Source organism: Dromiciops gliroides, chromosome 3 (genome assembly GCF_019393635.1).
Source record: "Dromiciops gliroides isolate mDroGli1 chromosome 3, mDroGli1.pri, whole genome shotgun sequence".
NCBI lineage: Eukaryota > Metazoa > Chordata > Mammalia > Microbiotheria > Microbiotheriidae > Dromiciops > Dromiciops gliroides.
The window spans coordinates 289,920,812-289,927,809 of record NC_057863.1 but is presented as its reverse complement, the minus strand read 5'-3'; positions in this window follow the sequence as shown (position 1 = coordinate 289,927,809).

The window sequence follows — 6,998 nt, the reverse complement described above, 5'->3', positions numbered from 1 at the left end:
ATTCATTTCCTTGTAGTCCAAAGTAGGGAAAAGAGAGTTTACAAAGATAAGCCTGTCTAGAAATAGGCCAATCAGCAAGGACAAAATACAGATATAATCGTTATTTGACAAGGTTTGGACTGGCTGCCTTTTGGGGGAAATTATATTACCTCCCAGCTCAGGAAAAGAGGACTTTATTATAGGAATGGAACTGGAAGGTGGAGTTTTTCTGTTTCCTCAGCATTTTTTTAATTCCTCTAGAGAACAACTTGAGGAGAGAGGGTTGGAGAAAGGGACATCAGTAGGAGCAGGAGCATCAATAGGTGCCAGATGTTTTCTGGAAGACTTACTCTAAACATTCCAGGAGCTATTGGTTTTTTTTTTCTTTTCCCTGGCTCCCAGCTCAGTTTATTAAGAGAATCCGGTAGAGGGTAACTGAATTATGGCTACTCAGAGAAAGACTTAGAATAATGAGTTTATTCTATTCTCTGTTTCTCCCTTCTGTCTTTTTGCTATATTCAGTGGGCAGCATGGTTCATTACTGTGTTCTCTTCTGTTTTAAGAACATATTTAAAAAATAATAAAATACTTTAATGATTTTAAAAAAGAATATATTTACTAGTTACTTGAGTTTTAACTATGGTTTACTGGATAACTATAAGATAACTTTAACTGTGACCTGAATTGAAGTTTTTGTTATATAGAGTATAATGAAGAGGGGGTTGGGGGAAAATAGGAGAGAAAACTGTGTGGATAATTGGTCACCAGACTCAACTGGCTGCAAACATTCTCCCTGTTTAGCAATCAGTAGATTGCCTGGGTGCTCAATACATTTTATGAGTTTTATTTATGTTCTATATTTTTTAACTTTCTAAACTTTTCAGAGAAAGGAAGCCATGGGAACTGTGACATGTGCCTCTAGATCAGAGGTATCAAACATATATTTGATGGCCACATGCAGCCAAACTAAGTCAATATTAAGTCTGTGGGGACTCTTATGTACAGTGTAATGGCCCCTGTTTTTGAGTTTGACACCAAGCCCTAGATTAAAACTCTCATGAGTCAATAACAGGCTCCAAGAAGACAGGTTGCTTTATACTGAAAGCTTCTGGATTTCTCTAAATTCTACCCTTTGATCCAAGTGAGAGATATGGAGGATGGTGAAGACCTCAGAGAAGAGACAGGGCCTGAGTCAGCCTCACTGAGCAAATATAGGCATGATCAATTCTATCCTCTTTCCCCAAATTGAAGGAAAATGAAAAGTGCTCTTTATCCAACCTGCCCTCCACTGCGACCTATATGGGGTAACAGAGACCAACATTGAATATCATTCAAAACCATTAGAATTGTTAACTTTAGGAAAGTAGAATAATTACCCTATCCAAGAGCTATCTACTTTTGAGTTCTTTCTGTTTAGTTTATCAAATTTGAATTTCTAAAAAGTTCCTTCAGATAGATGAGTTTTGGATTGTATTTAAATTACGAGAATTATCACTAATACAATTCTTTTCAAGTGTGTTGACATTTCATTTATTTATGAATGGTCCTTATTTGGGCAAAATGGATAGGCCCATTTCAGAAAATTTCCACTTGTAGGCCATTACATCTGTATGTAGTGTTTCTTCACCATTGAGGGTGGAAGTGATCATATTGCTGTGTATTGAATTTGGGTTTTGGTTAGAAAAAACAACAGCTTGTAAATGTTTAAGAAAGAAATTAACAAGATATATTGATATGGATTCCTTAGATTGTAGACCATATCTGTCCACTGACAGTTTTGTTTACCAGAAACTATATGAATACAACTACAAATCATTTTTTGTACAAATAAAACTAGATCTAAACAATTGGAAAAATATCAATTGTTCATGGGTAGGCCAAGGTGATATAATAAAAATGACAATTCTAACTTGAGAAAATAATTATTAATAATGGATTGCTTGTGGGTAGCTAGGTGGTGAAGTGGATAGAGCACCAGCCCTGGAGTCAGGAGGACCTGAGTTCAAATCCAGTCTCAGACACTTAACACTGACTAGCTGTGTGACCCTGGGCAAGTCACTTGACCCCAAATGCCTCACCAAAAAAACCCCAAAACAGAATGGTTGGAATAATGGATTGCTTGGAGGGACCAAGATATCAGTTTCTTAGTCCTTTCTTCTCCCCACCCCACCCCCCACTCCAGAAAGTTCAGATCTCATCTGGAACAAAACCAAGGGAACAAAAGAAATGGAGATATACTCTTTTGTCTAGCTCTGTGAAGGACACCTAGATAATGGACTTTGCCTTAAGCGACTTGAGAAGGGTCTTTTCCCTGATGTCATCTGTAGAGTTCATTTTAATGTGGACCACCTTCAGATCATGTCAACCAATGGAATCGAGTAATGCTAACTAATTAGCTTTGATCAATGTATAAATATGCCTCTATCAATAGAGGATATAAATCTTCAGGAGATGTCATTAGAGTGCTTTGGGGTTTTAGAGACTCTTGGCTTGGTTCTCTGGCTTCTAGGTCTTCTGGGTCATTGAGTACTTTTCTCCTGCTCCAGCTAACTGCCATGCTGAAGCTCTCTCCCTGCTTTTTCTACCACATGGCCTGAGACTATGAGAAGTTAGGGAGACTCATGATCCATTCTTTACTAGTATATAATATTAATAAATTAAAATATGCTTACCCAAAACTGAGAAAGCAATAGTAATTATTTTTTAAAATACATACCTAAATTGATTTACTTTTTCAGTGCCATACCAATTAAACTATCAAAAATTATTTTATAGAGCTAGAAAAAATAATAACAAAATTCATCTGGAAGAACAAAAGGTAAAGAATATCAAGGGAATTAATGAAAAAATGCAAAGGAAATAGCCTAGCCATAACAGATCTAAAACTACAGTATAAAGCAACATCAAAACTATTTGGTACTGGCTAAGAAATAGAGTGGTAGATCAGTGGAATAGGTTAGGCACACAAGAAACAGCAGTAAATGACTATAGTAATCTACTGTTTGATAAACCCAAGGACTCCAGCTTCTGGGATAAGAACTCACTATTTAACAAAAACTGCAGGGAAAACTGGAAAATACTATGGCATAGATCAACATCTTACACCATATGCCAAAATAAGGTCAAAATAGCTACAAGATTTATACATAAAGGGTGATACCATAGGCAAATTAGGAGTGGAAGGAATAGTTTACCTGTCAGATCTATGGAAAAGGGAAGAATTTATGACCAAAGAAGGGATATTATGAAATGGAAATGAAGCAGTTTGATTACATTAAATTTTTTTTAAATTTACACAAATAGAATCAATGCAACCAAGACTAGAAGGAAAGCAGAAAGCTGGGAAGCATTTTTTACAGCCAGTGTTTCTGATAAAGACTTCATTTCTCAAATATATAGAGAACTGATTCAAATTTATATAAATACACGTCATTCCCTAATTGAGAAATGATCAAAAGATATGAACAATTTTCAGATGAAGAAATTAAAGCTATCTATAGTCATATGAAAAAATGCTCTAAATCACTATTGATTAGAGAAATGCAAATTAAAACAACTCTGAGGTACCACCTCACACCTATCATGGCTAATATAACAGAAAAAGAAAATGATAAATGTTGGAGAATATGTGGGGAAATTGGAACACTAATACATTGTTGGTGGAGTTGTGAACTGATCCAACCATTCTGGAGCGCAATTTGGAATTATGCCCAAAGGACTATAAAACTGTGCCTACCCTTTGACCTATAATCATTTTTAAAAATGGAAAAAGGACCCATATGCACAAAAATATTTATAGCAGCTCTTTTTGTGGTGGCAAAGAATTGGAAATTCAGGGGATACCCATCAATTTGGGAACAGCTGAACAATTTGTGGTACATAAATGTAATGGAATACTATTGTGCTATAAGAAATGATAAGCAGAGGAAGTAAGGGAAATGGCTTCCAAGATGTAGGGCTCCGAAGCAGCTCCTCCTCCGAGGAACCTCCGAACATCAATAATTCTGTCCATACCTGAACAAGAAAACACTTTAAAAAAACATCCCAGAGAAGTGCTCACTCAGCTTTTGCTTGAAGTTCTTAAGTCAGAAGGAACCAACAGCTAGATCATAATGAATGTGTGTTTGAATAATGCAGAATTCCTTTAGTGTGGATTCTTAAAAGATACCAGGTTACATTTAATGTAAGCAAAAATTCAATTAATGTGATATGTGGGAGCTAGGCAAGGTTATTAAAAAGCCACTAAATCATCAGTCTGTACTTGCCTATCATTGAATGTGGTTGTGATGTGCCATTGCATACCATGTTATCAACAGATGTGTGTTAATTTTTCAAAAAAGAGCCCGTAATAAAATGGAGGAAAGGAAGAGTACTTCAGGTCGTAATGTTGCCAACACAAAAAAGAAGAGACTTGTTATTACATTAGAACAAAAATGTGATGTAATTGAACGACATGAACGTGGTCATAGTAACTCTAAAATAGGAAGAGATATAGGAATGCCTGAATCTACAGTACGGAATATTATAAAATATGCGGGTGAAATTTTTTAAAAAAGGCAAAGTTGCATCAACTTTTTGTGGTTTGCAAACAACTACAAGAAATAGAAGTATTACAATGATAGAAATGGAGTGTCTGTTAGCTGTATGAATTGAAGATTGCAATAAAAACTGCATTCCTCTTACCAGAGCAGCCATTCAGACAAAAGCTTTAAGTTTATTTAAGGCAGTAAAAGAAAATGGAAATGAAATGGATAGTGAAGAAACTTTTGCTGCAAGTGTTGGTTGGTTTAATCACTTTAAAAATCGACTTCAATTGCGTAATGCTAAAATTACCAGAGAGACAGCCAGTGTAGAGAAGGATATCCCGGTGTGGAAACACATTTTGCCACACTCTGCAAATAATAATTTTGAGGGTTTCCCCCCTCAAAAACAGACTGTTATAGAAGAAATAACAAACATTTGAAAAAAGCTTGGTTTTGATGAACTAGAAAATGGCGATGTCCAAGAATTGCTTATTTCACACTCAGAGGAATTGCTTGATAATGATCTTCATTTAGAACAACCAAAAGTGTTTGAAGAAGCTGACTATGATGCCAAAGAATCAGATAATGTGCAAATGGAGTTCACTCTCAAGGAATTGGAAGATATCTTTCGAGTTGTAGAAGTCAGGAAGCAAAAAATTATGAATGCTGATCCCAACGTCGGTGGAAGCATACAGATTCGACAAGATGTGGATAAAGCTCTCTGTACCTACCAACATATGTATAAGGATTTAAAGAAAAAGACAGTTCAGCCTACTCTGCTAAAATATATTAAACAAGAATAAAGATGTTTTTGTCGTATCATCAAAAAAAAAAAAAAGAAAGAAATGATAAGCAGGTTGATTTCAGAAAAAAAAATCTGGAAAGGCTTACATGAACTTATGCTGAGTGAAGTGAACAGAACCAAGAGAACAATGTACACAGCAACAGCAACAGCAACACTGTGTGATGATCAAGTATGAAAGACTTAGTGCTTCTCAGCAATACAATGATCCACGGCAATTCCAAAAGACTTACAATGGAAAATTCTCTCCACATCCAGAAAAAGACCTATGGAGTCTGAATACAGATCAAAGTATACTATTTTCACTTTATTTGTTGTTGTCATTGTTTTCTTTCTTGTGGTTTTTCCCTTTCATTTTAATTCTTCTTTTACAACATAAGTAATATGGAAATATGTATAATATGATTGCATATATATATATATGTATATATATATACATACATATATAAACATATATCTCATTGCTTGCTGTCTCGGAGAGGGGGAAGGGAAGGGAGGGAGAAAAATTTGGATCTCAAAATCTTAAAAAAATGAATGTTGAAAACAATCTTTACATGTAATTAGAAAATAAAATACTCATAAGGGGCAAGGGACGGTCAAAAAAAATAGAAAGTTTTTTTTTTTTAATTACACTGCCCTCTTTACTTGTTTCAAAATGTTTCTCAAGCCACCTCCACTGACCATCCCCCCACAAGCTGAGAATAAGTTATTCACTTCATACTTTAATAAGAAAAGTGAATCTATCCATCACTGGCTCACTCTTTTCTCCCTAATTCTATACTTCAAATTTCCTCAATATCATCACTTGTTCTCTCCTCCTTTGTGCCATCTCTGAGGCAGAGATAACCCTTCTCTTTACCAATGCCATTACCTTTACTTATTCCCTTGACCTCATCCCCATCCATCCTCTTCAGAATGTTGTTCCTTCAATTAATCCCTCTCTCTCTAACATCAGTCTGTATCTACTATCTCCTTTGCTGCTGACTACAAGCATGTCCAGATTTCCTCCATCCTTTTAAAACCTTCACTTTACTGTACCATCTTCCTATTATCCTGTTGATTTCCTCTCTTTCACAACCAAACTCCTATGGGGTGGGGAGTAGAGCTCAAAACTGTTATATTCTGGGGCAGCTAGGTGTCACAGTGGATAGAGCACCGGCCCTGGATTCAGGAGGACCTGAGTTCAAACCCTACCTCAGACACTTAACACATGCAAGAGCAGACATTGAACTGTCACATGAGGGGAGACATGCATGAAGTCAAGGTATGACCAAGGGAACGGCTTTTGACAAATGTTGAGGTTGGATTCTCTTGGTTTAATATTTTATTTTATTTTTCCCCACAATACTGTACAAATGGCTGGAAGTTTTGATCCAACCTATCTCATTCTTCACCTGGCTTCTATGTCCCCTCCTATATTCCTGATGCCATGGACATCTCGATCCCATGCATCTGATTAAGTCTGACTCAGTTTCCTCCAATATGTTCAGTGGCATGGACATATATTCCATCCACCTGTTTTAAGCCTAGCATACTGCATGGCTTGAGCAATAGCTCAAGTGTGGGAATGCTCATATCCCATCATTTCTCTGTTCTTTTATGGTAACCCCCATAATTATCTCAGGTGTCATGATAAATACAGTGTTGGATTTGGCCTTGAAATCTGTTACCAATTGTATTAGATTTTTTAATTT